General features: G+C 46.1%; 1 long non-coding RNA gene across 1 annotated transcript; it reads left to right on the top strand.

The window, feature by feature from the left end:
- The first annotated feature begins 2,186 nt into the window (after positions 1 to 2,186).
- LOC140708674 (uncharacterized) lies at positions 2,187 to 9,561 on the top strand. Its single transcript, XR_012088856.1, has 2 exons — positions 2,187 to 2,822; positions 6,587 to 9,561. It is a non-coding gene; the product is annotated as an uncharacterized lncRNA (long non-coding RNA).
- The last annotated feature ends 13,668 nt before the right edge of the window (positions 9,562 to 23,229 follow it).

Genomic DNA, 23,229 nt, shown 5'->3' with positions numbered 1-23,229 from the left:
GTCTGTGTGAACGTGTGTGTGTGCAAACATGCTTGTGTTTGTGTGTGAACATGAAAGTATGTGAGTGTATGTGTGTGTGAGTATGTGTGTGTGTGTGCACAGGCGCCTGCATGGCTCAGCCTTGGCCCCTGGCTCTCTGGCCTCTGCAGGCTCTCCCACGGAGCACCCTCTGCTGACTCTGCAGCTCTGCAGGCCTTCCTCGAACACTCCATGACAGGAAGCCAGGCTTCCTGGGGTCCTGAGTCAGCAGAGCAGGAAGGAAACAAAGGCCTCAGAACCGCAGAAGAGAAAGAAGGCAGCCTGAAGACAGAAGGCGGCCCTCTGAAGACAGGTCTAGAGACTTAACATATGTTGTTCCTGGAGTCCCATTGCCTGTAAGGGAAGCACAAAGCCTGGGTCGCACTGTCCTCTGACCTGTCTGATCCCAGGCAAGCTCCTCGACCTTGCTCCCCTACAGTTTCTTTTTTTTTTTTTTTTTGTGAGACGGAGTCTCGCTCTGTCGCCCAGGCTGGAGTGCAGTGGCCAGATCCCAGCTCACTGCAAGCTCCGCCTCCCGGGTTTACGCCATTCTCCTGCCTCAGCCTCCCGAGTAGCTGGGACTACAGGCGCCCGCCACCTCACCCGGCTAGTGTTTGTATGTTTTTTAGTAGAGACGGGGTTTCACCGTGTTAGCGAGGATGATCTCGATTTCCTGACCTTGTGATCCGCCCATCTTGGCCTTCCAAAGTGCTGGGATTACAGACTTGAGCCACCGCGCCCGGCCTCCCCTACAGTTTCTTTGGCTGTGAAACAGGGATAATAAAATAGCCTTCCCATGGGCCGAGCACGGTGGCTCACGCCTGTAATCCCAGCATTTTGGGAGGCCGAGGCGGGTGAATCACGAGGTCAGGAGTTCAAGATCATCCTGGCCAACATAGTGAAACCCCATTTCTACTAAAAATGCAAAAATTAGCTGGGCATGGTGGCGTGTGCCTATAGTGCCAGCTCCTCAGGAGGCTGAGGCAGGAGAATTGCTTGAACCCAAGAGGTGGAGGTTGCAGTGAGCCGAGATGGCACCACTGCACTCCAGCCTGGGCAACAGAGTGAGGCTTCATCTCAGAAAATAAAAACAATAGCCTTCCCAGGGACTGTGGGATTACAGGCTTCTCAAACCTCTGCTTGGATAGAGTAAGTCTACAGAAGATTAGCTCTTATTACTTCAACGGTTTTAAAACAGGGAATGTTAGATACCCAATTATTTTCTTCCTACCTTTTATCTCCCATGTTCCAATTGATAACTAATATCAAACAAGCAAACAAAACAAATCAGAAACCCCCTGGTAGCCAGTGTTTGGCATTTGTGATTAATCTACAGGAGATCAGTACTAAAATAGGATATTATTATGTCTGAGGACATTTTCATGCTAGGTCCTACTGCAACTCGAATGGTACTTAGACTCCACAAGACCAACTTCCTATTTCTACATCAGCGAAGGTTTGGAGTGGAGCTTTTCATTCAACAAAGACAGCGGGAAGCACAGAGTTCGGTGACGAATTCTCACATGGTGAGCCTGGTCTTCAGAGGTGTTAAGATGTCGTGGGAAAGCAGAAAGCACCATGTTTAGAGGTGACTTAGACGTTGTTCCACCACAAGACCTTTGGCTAATTACTGAATCTGGTGCTTCTTATCCATCAGAGGGAAACACTGGACTACATGGTCTAAATTTCCTTCACCTCAATAAGTAAGGATTTCACTCTTCTAACGAAAGAAAGAAAGAGGGTCGGATGTAGTGACTCACGCCTGTAATCCCAGCACTTTGGGAGGCAGAGGCAGGTGGATCACCTGAGGTCCGGAGTTCAAGACCAGCCTGGCTAACATGGTGAAACCCCGTCTCTATTAAAAATACACAAATTGGCTGGGCGTGGTGGCAGGTGCCTATAGTCACATCTACTCGGGAGGCTGAAGCAGGAGAATGGCTTGAACCCAGGAGGCAAAGGTTGCAGTGAGCCAAGATCTCGCCACTGCACTCCTCCAGCCTGGGTGACAGAGCAAGACTCTCAAAAAAATAAGAGAGAGAGAGGGAAGGAGGTGTAGAGGGAAGGAGGGATAGAGGGAAGAAGGGAGGGAAAGAGAGATGAAGGAAAGAAAGGCCAGGCGTGGTGGCTCACGCCTATAATCCCAGCACTTTGGGAGACCAAGGCGGATGGATCACAAGGTCAGGAGTTTGGGACCAGCCTGGCCACTATGATGAAACCCTGTCTCTACTAAAAATACAAAAAAAAAAAAATTAGCCGGGCATGATGGCACATGTCTGTAATCCCAGCTATTTGGGAGGCTGAGACGGGAGAATTGCTTGAACCCGGGAGGCGGAGGTTGCAGTGAGCCGAGATCGCACCACTGCACTCCAGCGTGGGGGACAGAGCGAGACTCTGTCTCAAAAAAAAAAAAAAAGAAAAAAAAGAAAAAGAAAAAGAAAAAAGAAGGAGGGAGGGAAGGAAGGAGAGCAAGTGATGAAGATTTTGACTGAGAACCAGCTAGGAAAAAAAAAAAAAAGTATCCCCTAACATCTTTCTTCTTACAAAACAAAGTGTGTTTTAATTGTAAGTCAAATTTCACTTTAAAGGAAGAAAATAACCCTTAGGCATTTTCTGTTCTAGTTAATTTAACTTTAATTTTTGTCTCCAGCAGGTACCTCTTCAGTAGAAAAATTCACTAAGGTTTCTGACACTTTCTACCTATGGGCCAGTTACACACAGAAGAGAAAACTGGAACTGAAAACTGATTTGTCATTTTTACAAAAAGTCACTGCAAAGAAGGCGAATTCCAAGTACTAATGACTTAAGTACGTAATTCTCTTGTGCCATTTCTGATGCTATAGGGTTAATCCAGTATGAAGAAAGTGACAAAGGGCAGGATTTATTTTTACAGATTTCACATTATAACCAAGTACTTGGCAACCTGCCCTCTCATACGTTGTGAAACAAACATGTTGCTTTCAGTGTGTTTTTAATAGGCCAAGCAGTTTGTTTGATCACAATGCTCGGGTCTACACTCAGAGACACCAGAACATTCTCATTGCGTTTTCACTGCTTTGCTTTACATCTTGGTCTCCTGTCTGTGCTCTAAAGAACCATTTGAGAACTCAGGGGAGTCATGTCCTGGGAGTGACTACAGGTTCTAGGCCGCAGCCCCTACTGTCTCAGCCTAAACCACTCAAAGGCACTCAGATCCAGATTTGCAAAATATTTTGCAAAACTTGCAAAAACCCCACCAGTTTTAGATTTTGAAATTATTGGCACAGTCAAGTGTCTACAATCGTGAAATTCTCATGAGTGGGGTGGAACAGATTTCTATAAACAAAGCAAACTCCAGTCTCTCCAGCCTGCTGTAGAAATATTTATACCCAGCCGGGTGCAGTGGCTCACGCCTGTGATCTCAGCACTCTGGGAGACCGAGGCGGGTGGATCACCTGAGGTTAGGCGTTCGAGACCAGTCTGGCCAACATGGTGAAACCCCATCTCTACCAAAAATACAAAAATCGGCCAGGCGCGGTGGCTTACGCCTGTAATCCCAGCACTTTGGGAGGCCAAGGTAGGTGGATCACCTGAGGTCAGGAGTTGGAGACCAGCCTGGCCAACATGGTGAAAACCTACTAAACCTCTACTAAAAATACAAAATTAGCTGAGCATGGTGACAGATGCCTGTAATCCCAGCTACTCGGGAGGCTGAGGCAGGAGATTTGCTTGAACACAATAGATGGAGGTTTCAGTGAGCCGAGATCATGCCACTGTACTCCATCCTGGGGGACAGAGCAAGACTCTGTCTCAAAAAAAAAAAAAAAAGAGGTCAGGCATGGTGGCTCACACCTGTAATCCCAGCACTTTGGGAGGCCAAGGTAGGTGGATCACCTGAGGTCAGGAGTTCAAGACCAGCCTGACCAACATGGAGAAACCCCATCTCTACTAAAACTACAAAATTAGCCAGACGTGGTGGCATATGCCTGTAATCCCAGCTACTCAGGAGGCTGAGGCAGGAAAATCGGTTGAACCCGGGAGGCGGAGGTTGCAGTGAGCTGAGATCGCACCATTGCACTCCTGCCTGGGCAACAAGAGTGAAACTCTGTCTCAAAAAAAGAAAAGTACAAAAATTAGTTGGGTGTGGTGGTATGCACCTGTAATCCCAGCTACTTGGGAGACTGAGGCATGAGAGTAGCTTGAACCCAGGAAGCAGAGGTTGCAGTGAGCCAAGACTGCACCACTGCACTCCAGCCTGGGTGACAGAGCAAGGCTCTGTCTCAAAAAAAAAAAAAAAGTAAAGTAAAAGAAATATTTATACCCAAAGAAAAGGGTCCCTTCCAACTCAAGGATGCTTTAATGTAAACTTTTTTTTTAACTATAAATGAAGTGCTTTGAGCAAACCTCAGAACCTTCAGGTGCATGTTTTACCCTAACTCATCTCTTTGCCCCATAGGCTTGACCAAAAGGTAAAAATATCCTTTATGATTCTCTTCACAAGAAGGGAGTCAAGTATTTATTGGATGCAAGACAGTTTGTTTAAGGAGCCTAAAAAAGCAAAGATATTATAGCCGTGAAAAAAGAACAAGATCATGACCTTTGCAGGGACATGGATGGAACTGGAGGCCATTATCCTTAGCAAACTTACATAGGAACAGAAAACCAAGTACCGCATGTTCTCACTTATAAGTGGGAGCTACATGATGAGAACACACAGACACATAGAGGGGAACAGCACACACTGGGGACTTTCGAAGGGTGGAGGGTGGGAGGAAGGAGAGGATCAGGAAAAATAACTAATGAGTAGTAGGCTTAATACTTGGGTGACAAAATAATATGTACAACAAAACCCCATGACACAAGTTTACCTAGTAACAAACCTGCACTTGTACCCCAGAACTTAAAAGTTAGAAAAAAAAAGAAAAATCTATTGACTCCAAAGCCTGGTAAGCACCTGTCACTGTTTTCACCAAACCTCATCAGAGCCACAACAATAGGCCTTCCATAGTCTTGACCAAAGGTAAAGATTAGCCTCATAAGAAGGGAGCCAACTGTTTATGGCATGTAAGGCAGTTTTTTAAAGAACTCCTTTAAAAAAAAAAATCTGTTGACTCAAAAGCCTCGTGACCAGTTTTCACAGTATTCGCCAGACCTCGTCAGAGCCACAGTAAACCTTCCCATAATAGCTTCGGTGTCTCAGAAGACAGCAGCAAAGCTGTGGGTTGATTTATCAGTCGTTATTAACATTCGTATCTGCACACAGTTGGATTTCTTTTAAATGCAGCCGAATTTTTTTTTTCTGGCCCTTGTACCGTGTTTGCTCACCTCATTTAGTTATCTAAAGGCTTTATGTGAAGTCGGGAGAGTTTCCAACACTACAAATGATGATTGGAAGTGGATGATGGTTCTTTACACCAAATAAAACTATCCTCACCGGAATTCTTACAAAGTGAGAGGCCACAGTTCCAGGGACCAAAGAGCCAGCATCAAGCAGGCTGCAACTGAGCCTCCTGTTATTCCCAGTCTGTCCCTCACTGGATCCTCTATTTCTTTCTGGCTTTTTTTTTTTTTTTTTTTTTTGGCTCCTTCTAACTTCTTTTTGTTTCCTAATCTTTTTGTGTTTTGGAGACAGAGTGTCCCTCTGTCGCCAGGCTGCAGTGCAGTAACGTGATCTTGGCTCACTGCAACCTCCGCCTCCCGGGTTCCAGCAATTCTCCCACCTCAGCCTCCCAAGTAGCTGGGACTAAAGGCATGCACCACCATGCCCAGCTAATTTTTGTAATTTTAGTATAGATGGGGTTTCACCATGTTGTCCAGGCTAGTCTCAAACTCCTGACCTCAGTTGATCCGCCCACCTTGGCCTCCCAAAGTACTGGGACTAGAAGCATGAGCCACCGCACCTGGCCACTTTCTTCCTTGTCTCTTATGTATCCTTGTTTTCCTTCTCTTCCCTTTCTCCCTATTCAGCTACAGTTTTTCGTTTGTTTGTTTGTTTGTTTTTTAATGAGACAGGGTCTCATTAAAAATGCCCAGGCTGGAGTGCATTGGTGTGATCTCAGCTCACTGCACCTTTCACCTCCAGTCTCAAGCGATCCTCCTGCCTCAGCCTCCCAAATAACTGGGACTAGGCACATGCCACCACGCCCAGTTGATTTTTGTATTTTTTGTAGAGACAGGGTTGCCATGTTGCCCAGGCTGTTTTTGAACTCCTGGGCTCAAGCAATCCTCCCGCCTCAGCCTCCCAAAGTACCTGGATTACAGGCGTGAATCACCTCACCCAGCTCTTCTAAAGTCTTAATCACTGAATTACGGCTCTGACCCAGAACTCTCACCTGTCTTTCGTTCCTACCTTCCAGGGCATCCTTAAGGTTGTTCCCATTTTCTTCTCCTCTTTGAAAACGTCTCCTGTCTCTGCTCACATGTCCTAGACCACCCACCTCCAAATCTAGTATCCTTTATGCCACCAGGTGATCTCAGTACTGTCACTTCAGTCATAATTGCAAGATTTTTCTTACTGATTCCTTTTATCTTGCATTGGGACACAGATTTGTTACACACCCCAATATCCATTCTCTCTCTCCTTGATTTTCAGATGGAACATGACTGCCCAGACTGCAATTCACAGCCTCTCTTGCAGTTAGAAATTGTCCTGGAACAGGCTGGGCACGGTGGCTCACGCTGGTAATCCCAGCACTTTGGGAAGCCGAGGCAGGCAGATCACGTGAGGTCAGGAGTTCAAGACCAGCCTGACCAACATGGAGAAACCCCGTCTCTACTAAAAATACAAAATTAGCCGAGCGTGGTGGTGCATGCCTGTAATCCCAGCTACTCCGGAGGCTGAGGCAGGATAATCGGTTGAACCCGGGAGGTGGAGGTTGCAGTGAGCCAAGATCGCATCATTGCACTCCAGCCTGGGCAACAAGAAGTAAAACTCTGTCTCAAAAACAAAAAAACAAAACACAAAGAAACAAAAAAAAAGAAATTGTCCTGGAACAAAGAGTTGCAATCAAAACTATTGTGTGCATTGTCCAGAAAATGTCCTCTAAAAAGGATTATGGGAACTCTTTTTTGCTCCTTTCTATTTCCTGTTGGGTAGAATATGGATGTGCAGTCTGGAGCTCAAGCAACCAGCTTGGATCATGAGGCCGTGTGCTAATCACATTAGAGCGTTAAAACTAGAGGTGCTGGCTGGGTGCGGTGGCTCACACCTGTAATCCCAGCACTTTGGGAGACCAAGGTGGGTGGATCACCTGAGATCAGGAGATTGAGACCAGCCTGACCAACATGGTGAAACCCTGCCTCTACTAAAAATACAAAAACTTAGATGAGCATGGTGGCACGCGCCTGTAGTCCCAGCTACTTGGGAGGCTGAGGCAGGAGAATCGCTTAAACCCGGGAGACGGAGGTTGCAGTGAGCTGAGATCGCACGATTGCACTCTAGCCTGGGCAACAAAAGCAAGAGTCCTTCTCAAAAAAAAAAAAAAAAAAATTAGAGGTGTCGGGGACGGTGGCTCACACCTATAATCCCAGCACTTTGGGAGGCTGAGGCAAGCAGGTCACTTGAGGCCAGGAGTTCAATACCAGCCTGGCCAACATGGTGAAACTCCATCTCTACTAAAAATAATAATAATAATACAAAATACAAAAATTAGCCAGGTGGGTTGGCACACACCTGTAATCCCAGCTAGTGGAGAGGCAAAGGTGGGAGGATCACTTGAGCCTGGGAGGTGGAGGTTGCAGTGAGCCAAGATCACGCCACTGCACTCCAGCCTTAGCAACAGGGCAAGACTCTACACAGCAAGACTCCGTCTCTAAAAACAAGAAAAAAATTACAGGCGTCTTGAGTCTCTGATGATTAGGGGACCCCATACCAGCCCTGGAATGACCATCTGAATTCTGTTGAGTGAGAAACTAAACTTCTATTGCATTTAAACCTTTTTGTTTGTTTGTTTTGTTTTGTTTCTTCTTGTTTATTTTTTTAAGACAGAGTCTCACTCTGTTGCCCAGGCCGGCGTGCAGTGGCACGGTCTCAGCTCACTGCAATCTATGCCTCCCAGGTTCAAGCAATTCTCCTGCCTCAGCCTCTGGGGTAGCTGGGATTACAGGCACCTGCCACCACACCTGGCTAATTTTTTTGTAATTTTAGTAGAGATGGGGTTTCACCATGTTGCCCAGGCTGCTCTCAAACTCCTGACCTCATGATCCACCCACCTTGGCCTCCCAAAGCGCTAGGATTACAGGCATGAGCTGCTACACCCGGGCTCCCCACTATTATTTTTTTTAAATATATGTAGCCAGATGTACATTCTAACATATGGAATTTATAAAGTCATACTGCATATAAATCTAATTTACCTAGACCCATGCAAAAGTCATTAGGCCTAGGGTGGGCCTTGCAGAGAGAACAGATAAAGGGTTGGGAATTCTACTGACTCAAAACCCTTCTGACCAGCTTTCCCGGGCTTAGCAGATTCCCTTAGGGCCACAGAAAACATCTCATAATAGCTTTAGTGTCCAGAGGCAGAAGATATTATAATATTTTGTAACTTTTTTGCATAATTGCAAGTTCTTGCAAGAATAGTAGAGGGAGGTTCCCATACAACTTTCACCCACATTCCCCAAATGTTAACATTTTATCACATTTGCTTTATCATTCTCACTGTATCTATATTTTTTTCTGAAACATTTGAGAATAAGTTGCAGAAACACTGCCCCTTTACCTCCAAACAGTTTTTTTTTTCCTTGAGATAGGGTCTTGCTCTGTTGCCCAGGCTTGAGTGCCATGGTATGATCATGGCTCACGACAGCCTCAACCTCCTGGGCTCCAACAATTTTCCCACCTCAGCCTTCCAGGAAGCTGGGAGTACAGGTGTGTGCAACCACGCCCAGATAAGTTTTGCTTTTTGTGTGTTTTTTTGCATAGAAGAAGTCTCAATATATTGCCCTGGCTGGTCTCGAGCTCCTGAGCTCTTAAACTCCTGCCTTGACCTCCCAAAGCACTGGAATTATAGGCATGAGCCACCACACCCAGCCTCTAAACACTTTGTGTGTATTTCCTAAAAACAAGGAATTATGTGGGAACATAACCACAGTAAGACGATTAAAATCAGAAAATTCACCTTCATACAATACTATTAGCTAACCTAGCCCGGCCTAGCCTTGACATTTTTGAGGAATCGGTTGTTCTGCAGAATGTCCCTCAGTTTGGAAACATCTGTTGCTTTTCTCAGGACTAGATTCAGTTTGTGCATTTGTGGCAGGAATATTCTGGAAGTAATGCTGTGCTATTCTTAGTGCATCATAGCAGGAGACCTATGATGTCAGTCTGTCCTGTTACTGGGGATGTTAATTTTGATCATTGGTTGAGATGGTGTCCACCAGCTGTCTTCACAGCAAAGTTAATATTTTCTCTTTGTAAAATAAGTATTATGTAGCCAGGCACAGTGGCTCATGCCTGTAATCCCAGCACTTTGGGAGGCCAAGGCGGGCAGATCACCTGAGGTCAGGAGTTCGAGACCAGCTTGGCCACCATGGTGAAACCCCATCTGTACTAAAAAATACAAAAATTAGCCCGGCGTGGTGGCTGGTGCCTGTAATCCCAGTGACTTAGGAGGCCAAGGTGGGAAAATTGCTTGAACCCAGGAGGCAGAGGTTGCAGTGAGCAGAGATCGTGCCATTACACTCTAGCCTGGGCAACAACAGCAAAACTCCTCAAAAAATAAAATATAATAACTATTATGTGTGAAGCACTTTGAGACTGTGTAAATAACTGTGTAATCCTTCAACTTTCACTCAAACCTTTTAGCATTTATTGACGATTCTTTTTTTTTTGTTTTTCTTTTTTTTTTTTTTTTGAGACCGAGTCATGCTCTGTCGCCCAGGCTGGAGTACAATGGCGCGATCTCAGCTCACTGCAAGCTCCACCTCCCGGGTTCACTCCATTCTCCTGCCTCAGCCTCCTGAGTAACTGGGACGACAGGCGCCCGCCACCACACTCGGCTAATTTTTTTGTATTTTTGGTAGAGACAGGTTTCACGGTGTTAGCCAGGATGGTCTCGATCTCCTGACCCCATGATCCACCTGCCTCAGCCTCCCAAAGTGCTGGGGTTACAGGTATGAGCCACCACACCCAGCCTAATGATTCTTGCATAAATCAGTTATTACTACGATGATTGGCCAATAGTGATATTGTAACACTTTTATTTTCTTTTGCAAGGAGGATTGAAATTAGAATGACATGAAAGCAAAAACCCGAGGACATGGTGCTTATCTCCATGAAGAGTATATAAATAAAAATAATTTACCAATTAAGAAATCTTTTTTGGCCATGTGCGGTGGCTCACACCTGTAATCCCAGCACTTTGGGAGGCCAAGGTGGATGGATCACAAGGTCAGGAGTTCGAGACCAGCCCAGCCAATATGGTGAAACCTCATCTCTACTAAAAATACAAAAAATTAGCTGGGTATGAGGCCGGGCACAGTGGCTCATGCCTGTAATCCCAGCACTTTCGGAGGCTGAGGCAGGTGGATCACAAGGTCAGGAGATCAAGACCATCCTGGCTAATATGGTGAAACCCCATCTCTACTGAAAATACAAAAATTAGTCGGGTGTGGTGGCAGGCGCCTGTAGACCCAGCTACTCGGGAGGCTGAGGCAGGAGAATGGCGTGAACCTGGGAGGCGGAGCTTGCAGTGAGCTGAGATCTTGCCACTGCACTCCAACTCGGGCAGCAGAGGAGATTCCGTCTCAAAAAAAAAAAAAAAAACAAATTAGCTGGGCGTGGTGGCGGGCTCCTGTATTCCCAGTTACTCAGAAGGCTGAGGCAGGAGAATCGCTTGAACCCAGGAGGCAGAGCTTGCAGTGAGCCAAGATTGTGCCACTGCACTCCAGCCTGGGCAACACAGCGAGACTCTGTTTCAAAAAAAAAAAAAGAAAAAAGAAATCTCTTTTTTAACACACAGCATGTGTCTGGAGTTGTGCCAGACCTTAGGATTCAAAAGTAAATGAGTCCATGGGCCTACCACTATGAACACGCCTGATCTCATCTGATCTCAGAAGTTAACCAGGGTCAGGCCTGGCTAGTACTCGGATGAGAAGCCAACAGGGAATACCACGTGCTGTAAGCTTAAAAAAAAAAAAAAAAGAAAAGAAAACCAAAAAAAAGAGTAAATGAGATATCCCAGTTCTTAGGGAGCACCCTTGTTTAGCAGGGAACACGTGAATAAACACAACACAGTAAGGGCTATTTCTGGAACCAGGCTCCTTGTATGGTAGAGTCTAGTGCTCCGCTGTAAGATGACACACTTTCTTTGTCATACAGCTATTTGCATACACTGAGAAAGATGTTGCTTTCTGGGAAGCAGAGACTTCAACCCTATCTATTATTGATGTATCTGAGGAAATAGGGTGCCCAGGCAAGAGCAAGATTGCCAGAAAGGACTATAGGAGCCTTCAGAGGCTGGGCACGGTGGCTCATACCTGTAATCCCAGGCCTTTGAGAGGCCGAGGTGGGCGGATTACAAGGTCAGGAGATCGAGACCATCCTGGCTAACACGGTGAAACCCCGTCTCTACTAAAAATACAAAAAAAAATTTGCCAGGCGTGGTGGTGGGCACCTGTGGTCCCAGCTACTCGGGAGGCTGAGGCAGGAGAATGGCATGAACCCGGGAGGCAGAGCTTGCAGTGAGCGGAGATGCGCTACTGCGCTCCAGCCTGGGTGACAGAGCGAGACTCTGTCTCAAAAAAAAAAAAAAAAAAAAAGAAGCCTTAAGAAAGATCTCACTTTAAAGAAAGCAAGAATTGGCTGAGGGAGGCAGCTATCCTGGCCTAAGACCTTCACAGTCCTGGCTTGTGGAAGTCTCACCTGATATCATGTCAAACATGAAATATGCCCACATCTCATATTATATTAATCTATGTATATATATATTAGTTTTATATGAGATGACTTTGCTTGTTTGTTTTTTTTTTTTGAGATGGAGTCTCACTCTGTTGCCCAGGCCAGGAGCAGTGGCTCAATCTCGGCTCACTGCAACCTCTGCCTCCTGGGTTCAAGTGATTCTCCTGCCTCAGCCTCCTGAATAGCTGGGATTACAGGTGCCTGCCACCACGCCCAGCTAATTTTTGTGTTTTTATTAGAGACAGGGTTTCGCCATGTTGGCCAGGCTGGTCTCCAACTCCTGACCTCAGGTAATCCATTCACCTTGGCCTCCCAAAGTACTGGGATTACAAGCATGAGCCACCACACCCAGCCAAATTTTATATGAGATGAGCTTGTTAGTTAGTTGACATAACATTATAATTTGTTAGCATTTTATTAATTTTAATTGTTAAGTTTTTATAGTTTAAAACAAATACATATTGGCCGGGTGCGGCGGCTTACGCCTATAAAACCAGCCCTTTGGAAGGCCGAGGCGGATGATCACCTGAGGTCAGGAGTTCAAGACCAGCCCAGCCAACATGGTGAAAAGTTAGCCAGGCATGGTAACAGGTTTCTGTAATCCCAGCTACTCAGGAGACTGAGGCAGGAGAATCACTTGAACCTGGGAGGCGGAGGTTGCAGTCAGCTGAGATCACCCCATTGCACTCCAGCCTGGGTGACAAGAATGAGACTTTGTCTCAAACAAACAAACAAACAAACAAAAATACGTTTTCTTAGGTCTCAAACCAGAAACATTTTTGTATTCTTTTACATAGCTTGTAGGCATTAGCAAGTATGCCTGACATGCCTAATAAGTTTTGTTAAGTTGAAAGAAGTTTCATTTACTTTATCAAATGTCCCTGAGCTAGTAACATTTTATTCTTTTTGTTTGTTTGTTTGTTTGTTTCGACGGAGTCTCACTCTGTTGCCCAGGCTGGAGTGCAGTGGTATGGTCTCAGCTCACCTCAACCTTCTCCTCCCGGGTTCCAGTGATTCTCCTGCCTCAGTCTCCTGAGTAGCTGGGATTACAGGCGCCGGCCACCACACTCGGCTAATTTTTTTTTTTTTTTTTTTTTGGTACTTTTAGCAGAGACGGGGTTTCACCATGTTGGCCAGGATGGTCTCAAACTCCTGACCTCATAATCCACCCGCCTTGGCCTCCCAAAGTGCTGGGATTACAGGTGTGAGCCACCCCGCCCGGCCAGATTTAGTTCTTTAAAAAAAAAAAAAAAAATTCCATCTTGTGTTTGTTTTTGTTTCTGAGATAGAGTCTCTGTTACCCAGGCTGGAGTAAAGTGGCATAATCACATCTCACTCTAGCCTGAAGCTCCTGCGTTCAGATGATCTTCCTACCTCAGCCTCCCCAGTAGCTAGGTCTACAGGTGTGTGCCACCATGCCCAGCTAAATTTTTGTATTTTTTGTAGAGATGGTGTTTCCCCATGTTGCCTAGGCTGGAACCCACCTTTTTTTTTTTTTTGAGACAGAGTCGTGCTCTGTCACCCAGGCTGGAGGGCAGTAGCATGATCCCGGCTCTGTGCAACCTCCGCCTTCCAGGTTCAAGCAATTCTTCTACCTCCGCCTCCCAGGTAGCTACAAGACTACAGGCTCCCAAAACTACAGGCTCGCGCCACCACACCCAGCTAATTTATGTACTTTTAATAGAGACGGGGTTTCATCATTTTGGCCAGGCTGGTCTCGAACTCCTGACCTCATGATCCGCCCATCTTGGCCTGCCAAAGTGATAGAATTACAGGCGTGAGGCACCGCACCCGACCAGAACCCACCTTTTTATTGAAATATAATTTATATAACATAAGATTCGCCCATTTAAAGTGCACAACTCGGCCGGTGCTTATCTCCATGAACAGTACATAAATAAAAATAATTTACCAATTAAGAAATCTTTTTTGGCCATGTGCAGTGGCTCACACCTGTAATCCCAGCACTTTGGGAGGCCAAGGCGGGCAGATCAGGAGGTCAGGAGATCGAGACCATCCTGGCTAACATGGTGAAACCCTGTCTCTACTAAAAATACAAAAAATTAGCTGGGCGTGGTGGCGGGCGCCTGTGGTCCCAGCTACTCCGGAGGCTGAGGCAGGAGAATGGCATGAACCCGGGAGGTGGAGCTTGCAGTGAGCTGAGATCGAGCCACTGCACTCCAGCCTGGGCGACAGAGCAAGTCTCCATCTTAAAAATAAATAAATAAATAAAGTGCACAACTCATTGGTCTTCAGTACAAAGAGTTGTGCAACTATCACCACTATCCAATTTTAGAACATTTCATCACTTTAGGAAGAAACTTTATGCCCATTTAAAGTCACTTCCCATCCTTCCTCCAGCCCGTGGCACCCACTACTAGTCTACTTTTTGTCTCTATGGATTAGCCTTTTATCGACCTTTTATCTAAATGGAATCATACAGTATGTGGTCTTTTGAGATTTCTTTCAACTTAGCCTAATGTTTTGAGGTTCATCCATGTTGTAGCATGTATCAGTACTCCATTCTTTATTTTGTTTGTTTGTTTTTTGTTTTGTTTTGTTTTGTTTTTTGAGACAGAGTCTCAGTCTGTTACCCAGGCTTGAGTGCAGTGGCAAGATCGACTCACTGCAACCTCCACCTCCTGGGCTCAGACGATTCTCCTGCCTCAGCCTCCCGAGTAACTGTGATTACAGGCATGTGCCACCATGCCCAGCTAATGTTGTATTTTTAGTAGACACGGGATTTTATCACGTTGGCCAGGCTGGTCTTGAACTCCTGGCCTCGACCTTCCAAAGTGCTGGGATTATAGGTGTGAGCCACCGTCCCTGGTTCCTGGATGATTTTTTTGCTGGCCAAAAAAAAAAAAAAAAAAAAAAATTCCAACTTCAGGCCAGGCGCAGTGACTCATGCATGTAATCCTAGCACTTTGGGAGGCTGAGGCGGGTGGATCACTTGAGCCCAAGAATTCGAGACCAGCCTGGACAACATGGTGAAACCCCTTCTCTAAAAAATAAATACAAAAACTAGCCAGGCACGGTGGTGCACTTCTGTAGTCCTGGCTACTTAGGAGGCTGAGGTGGGAGGATTGAGCCTGAGATTGTGCCATTGTACTCCAGCCTGGGCGACAGAGGGAGACCTTGTCTCAACAACAACAACAACAACAACAACAAAAAGCAAAACCAGCAAAGTGATTACCCAGAGCAGAGCAGGCAGAGGGTAGCTCCCTTTGTCCCAGATCCCTTGCGGGTATAAGCAACTTCCACTTCCTGGATCATAAGTAGCAAGGAGCACCCAGCCACAGAAACCTGCCCAATTACTCAGTGTGTCAGAGGTGTTTAAACCAGAGCGACTCCATCTTGAATAGGGGCTGAGTAAAAAGAGGCTGAGAGCTACTGGGCTGCATTCCCAGGAGGTTAGGCACTCTAAGTCACAGGATGAGACAGGAGGTCTGCACAAGATACAGATCACAAAGACCTTGCTGATAGAACAGGTTGTGGTAAAGAAGCTGGCCAAATCCCACCAAAACCAAGATGGCAACGAGAGTGACCTCTGGTCATCCTCGCTGCTCATTATACGCTAATTATAATTCACTGGCATGCTAAAAGACACTCCCAGCGGCAGCATGACAGTTTACAAACGCCATGGCAATGTCAGGAGCTTACCCTACATGGTCTAAAGGGGGAGGAATCCTTAATTCCGAGACTTGCCCACCCCTTTCCCAGAAAACTCATAAACAATTCACCTGTTGTTTAGCATATAATCAAGCAATAACTATAAGTACCCTTAGTCCAGCAGCCCAAGCTGCTCCTCTGCCTATGGAGTAGCCATTCTTTATTCCTTTACTTTCTTAATAAACTTGCTTTCACTTTATGGATTCACCTCGATTTTTTTCTTCTGCAAGATCCAAGGACCCTCTCTTGAGGTCTCGATTGGGACCCCTTTCTGGTGTTAAAGCAAACTAAATATGGCCTGAGAAGGACTCCGTACTTCTATATTTGAGTCCTTGTGGATGAACCAAAACCTAGCTTAATAGGCAGACAAGATGGAAAACCTAACCTACGAGTATGCGCCTGTAACAATAGCTAGGTCTTGGCCAATCCCTGTGGCCATACTTCAGCGATTTATACACTGCTGAGTGTTCAAAATCTGTTCAAATAAGGCAAAGAACGAGGTGTAACCAGCCCAGCTGTTCTGTACCTTACTTCCAACTTCTGTATGTCATTTCTCATTTTTTATCTATAAACCTTCTTCCACCACGTGGCTGCGCTGGAGTCTCTGAATCTGCTGTGATTCTGGGGGCTACCCAATTTGCAAATTGTCATTGCTCAATTACACTCAATTAAATTTAATTTGGCTGAAGTTTTTCTTTTATCACCGGTAACAACTGCGCAGAGAACAGCTGCAGACACTAAATGGAACTGAAGAGGACAAGCCCTGCCTGGGAAGGTGGAGGGTGGGAGGATGCTGAGTGGCGAGGAGGGGGTGCGGGAGTAGGGGGTGTCTCTGAATGCAAATAAACATTGCCAGGCTAGGCGCAGTGGCTCACGCCTGTAATCCCAACACTTTGGGAGGCCGAGGCGGGCGGTTCCCTTGAGGTCAGGAGTTCGAGACCAGCCTGGCCAATATGGTGAAATCCCATCTCTACTAAAAAATGCAAAAATTAGCCAGGCATGGTGGTGCATGCCTGTAATCCCAGCTACTCAGGAGGCTGAGGCAGGAGAATCGCTTGAACCTGGGAGGCGGAGGTTGCAGTGAGCCGAGATCGTGCCATTGCATTCCAGCCTCGGTGACAGAGTGAGACTCCATCTCAAACAAACAAACAGACAGACATTGCCCTCCCCCTTTTTCCTGGAAAGTATCTCAGAAGATTCACCCATTCTGTTTGGCAATGATTATGGTTTTCCAAGGCCCACAGCAGGTCCTCCCTTCCACAGTCCGATGATGACGAGGACTTCTCAACAGTCCTCTCCATTCCACTCCACAAAAGTTCTTGTCTTCGTAAATTTTCCTCTGGGGATCTTCAGGCCTCCCTCTTCTTGCCCATTCAGGACTGCCAACCCACCCTTTCAAATCCCGGCTTTGGACTTGCTGTTTCAAAGCTTTCCTTGCTTCCTTGTTTGCCCTTTCCGGAGACTCAACACCAGTTCACCTTTGCACCATGACCCAGAGCACAGGCCTAACCCACCCTCACTGGAGAATCAATTTCACTCTTTTCCATTGCCTCATAACTGCTGACCAATCACGCCCTCTTTCAAGCCCAGACCTGACTCCCAAGCTCCTGGCCTGGGCTAGAATCCAAGGTCCTATTTGCCAAGAAGAAGAAGTTGGACAGTTTTTCCAGCTGCTGCCTTGCTGAAACCAGAGCCTCATTCCCAGTACCCTGACCTCATCCGTCCCATAGTTTGCATTACTCGTCTCTCAGAGGTGAGGAAGGGCCTTCACCACCAATATAACGTTGTTTTTTTTTTTTTTCACATTTGAATAGAAATTAAGAGCATCCAGTGTCCAGTGTCTACCTCCAAGAGGAATAAATAGCCCTGTTGGAAAACCTAAATTAGCCATTTGGGCAGTTCGCCTATTTATTCTGCAAAGTCCTGTTCTTTAGGGCACTTCTGGGGTTTGTGCTGAGCCATTGAATTCAAATGCTTGCAATAGGATCCAAGATTATATTCAAGGTATGACTTCTTCCTTACACCTCAAACACAAACCAACAAAAACCCAGACATTTGCTGGGTGTAAAATCTACTAAATCCTTTCGAATTCTGAATACAATTCCATGTTTTTTCTTTTGGTAATTTAGAAAGGATCTGGAATATTGCGTCATGCAGTAGATTTTCTGGCAAATAATAGGTCCATTCTGACTTGCCTGTAAGCCACCTCCTACTTTGGAGGAGGCGGCTTCCTCCCCTTTCTTCTCCATTGATCACCTTTCCCTACAAAAATGATCAAGCTCCAATTTCCGTCCTTCTCCCTCTCTGTGTCTTGCAAATTTCACAAGCCTCTGGTGTCAAAAGCATGTTGATGGCCCAGTCACGGCTGCTCCTGCAAAGGGGCCAACGAGGCTCCTGGAGTTCCATCCTTCCTGGCTTCCCCAGGGAGATGAGAGTAAGCTCTGGTTTCAACAATATGCGGGATGTCTTAGGGTAGGGAGAGGCTCAACTTGGAGCTGCAGCTGGTTTGTCCTAGTGTATTTAAAAATCAAACATATGTGACCGGGCAAGGTGGCTCACGCCTGTAATCCCAGCAACTTTAAGAGGCCGAAGCAGGCAGATTACTTAAGGTTGGGAGCTCGAGACCAGCCTGACCAACATGGAGAAACCCCATCTCTACTAAAAATACAAAATTAGCCAGGCGTGGTGGCACATGCCTGTAATCCCAGCTACTCGGGAGACTGAGGCAAGAGAATCGCTTGAATCCGGGAGGCACAGGTTGCAGTGAGCCGAGATGACACCATGGCACTCCAACCTGGGCAACAAGTGTGAAACTCCATCTCAAAAAAAAAAAAAAAATCAAACATACGTTGCCTTGATTAATTTTCTTCCAAAACCCTCTCCTGTCTGGACTACATAGGAGATTCATATTCCTTCTGTTAACACAGCTTTGACCCTGTTCCTTGTAAACGAATCTGTTTTGCCCCGTGCTTAGCACGGGAGTATGCCCGTGTTCCTTGCCCACGGTTGCATGGCAAAGCATCCTACCTCCACTGGCAACCATCGCTGGCAGGCCTAAATTGCCAGAAGGTTTCTTGGCGCCTCGGGGGGTGGGAGCAGGATGAAAATTCAGCTCACCCAGCCTCATTACAATTAGGATTATTACTCATGTCTCCATGCCCAGCCTGTCAGGCTGGGAGAGCCCGAGGAAGTGAGATTTGTTAATTCTTTAAATATTAAGTCAGCGAGGTATGACCTAAATAGTAACTCTCTATTAAATAGAACTTTAATTACAAAACAACAGCAGTAACAATAAGAGCAAATCCGTTTTTCCAGTCTAGATATTATTATCTAGGTTAGGCCAGATAACCAAATTTACCGTACAGACTTCGTGGGGCTGCTTTGGAACATGTACAGCACCGTAACCACCCAGATGTCCCTGTTTCCAGGCCATCAAGTTCAAATCAAAATCTGAGAATTCCTGTCAGGAAAGCTCATGACCACCTTTTGAGAGATTTTGTACAATTGAGCAAAGCACATCCTGACAGATATTTAGATACAACGCTGTAGGCCATTTTGACAAAAGAAAATCATGAAACTGTATTTTAAAAATCAAATTTTTTTTTTGAGACGGAGTCTCATTCTGTCACTCAGGCTGGAGTGCAGTGGCACGATCTCAGCTAACTGCAACCTCTGCCTCCCAGGTTCCAGTGATTCTCCTCCTCAGCCTCCCGAGTAGCTGGGACTACAGGCCTCCACCACCACACCTGGCTAATTTTGTATTTTTAGTAGAGATGGGGGTTTCACCATGTGGGCCAAGCTGGTCTGGAACTCCTGACCTCAAGTGATCTGCCTGCCTTGAAGTCAGGAGTTGGAGACCAGCCTGGCCAACATGATGAAACCCTGTCTCTACTAAAAATACAAAAAATTAGCCAGGCGTGGTGGCCTGCACCCGTAGTCCCAGTTACTTGGGAGGGTGAGGCAGAAAAATCGCCTGAATCCGGAAGGCAGAGGTTGCAGTGAGCTGAGATCATGCCACTGCACTCCAGCCTGGGCGACAGAGCAAGACTCCATCTCAAACCCAAACAAACAAACAAACCAAAAGACCTCTGAAGGGAAAATGATAATATGATAATACGAAGGGCAAAACTGTGATCCATCTGGCTTGGTTCATTATGTTTTTTTCCCCAGAATCCAGTCCCAATCAAAGTGTGTAAAGCACATAAGACTGTGTTACTTGGGCCAGGCGTGGTGGCTCACACCTGTAATCCTAGAACTTTGGGAGGCCAAGGTGGGTGGATCATCTGAGGTCAGGAGTTCGAGACCAGCCTGGCTAATATGGTGCAACCCTGTCTCTACTAAAAATACAACAATTAGCTGGGCGTGGTGGTGGGCGCCTGTAATCCCAACTACTTGGGAGGCTGAGGCAGGAGAATCACTTGAACCCAGGAGGCGGAGGTTGCAGTGAGCCAAGATCACACCACTGCACTCCAGCCTGGGCGACACAGCAAGACTTCCTCTGAAAAAAAAAAAAAAGGCTGTGTTACCTGCACTTCTGCCGTTCACCATTCCAGGGAACTGCCTGTTAGGCCCAGGCATTTCCAGAAAAAAAAAGTGAAGTGCAGATGAATAGGTGAAGCTCAGGATTTTGGGGAGGGTGGAACTACTCTGCATGATATTTTAATGCAGATACATGCACGTCATGTTACATTTGTCCGAGCCCATAACGTACGACACCAAGAGTGAACCTTAATGTAAACTATGGGCTTTGGGTGATGATGTTGCACAGGTCCATTGATGGTAATGTTACTGGAAAAGGATCTCAATTCGTACCCCAACAGAGGGTTCTTGGATCTTGTGCAAAAAAGAATTCAAAACCAATCCATAAAGTGAAAGCAAGTTTATTAGGAAAGTAAAGGAATAAAGCATGGCTATTCCATAGGCAGAACAGCCCCGAGGGCTGCTGGCTGGCAACTTTTATGGTCATTTCCTGATTATATGCTAAACCAGGGATGGATTATTCATGAGTTTTCCCAGAAGGGGTGGGCAATTCCTGGAACTGAGGGTTCCTTCCTTTTTTAGACCATATAGGGTAACTTCTGGACATTGCCATGGCATTTGTAAACTATCATGGCACTAGTGGGAGTGTCTTTTAGCATGCTAATACATTATAATGAGCATGTAATGAACAGTGAGGATGACCAGAGGTCACTTTCATCCCCATCTTGGTTTTGGTGGGATTTGGCCATCTTCTTTACCACATCCTTTTGTCAGCAAGGTCTTTGTGACCTGTATCTTGTGCGGACCTCCTATCTCATCCTGTGATTAAGAATGCCTTGGCCGGGCACGGTGGCTCAAGCCTGTAATCCCAGCACTTTGGGAGGCCAAGACGGGCGGATCACGAGGTCAGGAGATCGAGACCATCCTGGCTAACACGGTGAAACCCCGTCTCTACTAAAAAAATACAAAAAAAAAAAAAACTAGCTGGGCGAGGTGGCGGGCGCCTGTAGTCCCAGCTACTTGGGAGGCTGAGGCAGGAGAATGGCGTGAACCCAGGAGGCAGAGCTTGCAGTGAGCTGAGATCCGGCCACTGCACCCCAGCCTGGGCGACAGAGCGAGACTCCGTCTAAAAAAAAAAAAAAAAAAAAAAAAAAAAGAATGCCTTAACCTCCTGGGAATGCAGCCAGTAGGTCTCAGCCAGCAGGTCTCAGCCTTATTTTACCCAGCTCCTGTTCAAGATGGAGTAGCTCTGGTTCAAATGCCTCTGACAGTAACAAATGTACCGCTCTGGTGGGGGATATTGATAATGGGGGAGGCTGTCCTATATGGGGGCAATAGGTATATGAGAAGTGTCTGTATCTTCCTCTCAATTTTGGTGCAAACTTAAAACTGTTCTAAATTATTAAAGTCTATTGGAATAAAGAAAAATGCAAAGTGCTGGTACTAGTGCCTTAATTATAAAATGCCCACACTTCCCATAGCCCCATAGTACTATCTCTCCATTGAGGATTATCAGATAACCTTCTAATTAAAAGGTTGGGCAAGGCACAGTGGTTCACGCCTGTAATCCCAGCACTTTAGGAGGTTGAGGCGGGAGGATCACCTTAGGTCAGGGGTTCAAGATCAGCCTGGCCAACATGGCGAAACCCCGTCTCTACTAAAATACAAAAATTAGCCAGGCGTGGTGGTGGGTGCCTGTAATCCCAGCTACTCAGGAGGTTGAAGCTGAAGAATCGCCTGAACCCAGGAGGTAGAGATTGCAGTGAGCCGAGATCGTGCCACTGCACTCCAGCCTGGACGACAAAGCGGGACTCTTTTCAAAAAAACAAATAAATAAAAATAAAAAAACATTGCTGAAGAAATTAAAATACATCACAAAAAGCCCCCCCTTTTTTTTTTAGATGAGGCCTTGCTCTGTCACCCAGGCTGGGGTGCAGTGGCATGACCTAGGCTCACGGTAGCCTCCACCTCCCGCGTTCAAACAATTCTCCTGCCTCAGCCTCCCAAGTAGCTGGGATTACAGGTGCCTGCCACCATGCCCAGCTATTTTTTGTATTTTTAGTAGAGACAGGGTTTCACCTTGTTGGCCAGGCTGGTCCTGAACTCCTGACCTCAGGTGATCCACCTGCTTCAGCCTTCCAAAGTGCTGGGATTACAGGCGTGAGCCACTGCACCCGGCCTGCCCTGCTAATTTTTGTATTTTTAGTAGAGACAGGATTTCTCCATGTTGGCCTGGGGCCAGGCTGGTCTTGAACTCCTGGTCTCAAGTGATTCCCCCAACCTCAGCCTCCCAAAGTGCTAGGAAGACAGGCACAAGCTACCGTGCCTGGCCCAAATCACTTATTTTTCGTATAAACTAGAGTATATTTTAGATTATCTTTATATCATCACTCACATTCATTGACTCATTCAACAGACATTTATGGAGTGCCCATACCCATGAACAAAGCAAAGCACCTGCCCTTGGAAAGCTTATGCTCTTAAACAACGGACTGGTAAACAAATATAAACCTAGTGCAGGTAGCAGTAAGTGCAAGATAAGGAGACAGTTACCCAGGTGACCCAAGATAGCTTTACTAAGGAATGTAATTAGTACATTTTGGGTGGAGACTTTATGGAGTAAGAGGGAGTCATGCAAAAATCAGAAGGAAGGTCAGGTGTTGTGGCTCAAGCCTGTAATCCCAGAACTTTGGGAGGCCAAGGCAAGTGAACTACTTGAGGCCAGGAGTTCGAGACCAGCCTGGCCAACATGGTGAAACTCCGTCTCTACTAAAAATACAAAAATTAGCTGGGCATGGTGGTGGGCACCTCTAATCTCAACTACTTGGGAGGCTGAGGCATGAGAATCACTTGAACCCAGGAGGCGGAGGTTGCAGTGAGCTGAGATTGCGCCATTGCACTCCAGCCTGGGCGACAAAGCGAAATTCCATCTCAAAAAAAAAGAGATTTGCAAAAAGGTAAAATGACTGCTCTTCTTACTAATCTTTATTTCTTTTGGAAAATACAATAATTTTTAATATAAACATATTGTTTATATTAACAAAAAGATAGCACTCATAAACAAAAGCTTATTGGGGTCTTCAGTAATTTTTAAGTGCTTTTTTTTTTTTTTTTTTTTTTTTTTTTTTTTTGAGAGGGAGTCTCGCGCTTTCGCCCAGGCTGGAGTGCAGTGGCTGGATCGCAGC

Source organism: Chlorocebus sabaeus, chromosome 16 (genome assembly GCF_047675955.1).
Source record: "Chlorocebus sabaeus isolate Y175 chromosome 16, mChlSab1.0.hap1, whole genome shotgun sequence".
NCBI lineage: Eukaryota > Metazoa > Chordata > Mammalia > Primates > Cercopithecidae > Chlorocebus > Chlorocebus sabaeus.
The sequence above is the reverse complement of the archived record's forward strand: the minus strand, read 5'-3'. Positions and strand labels throughout refer to the sequence as shown.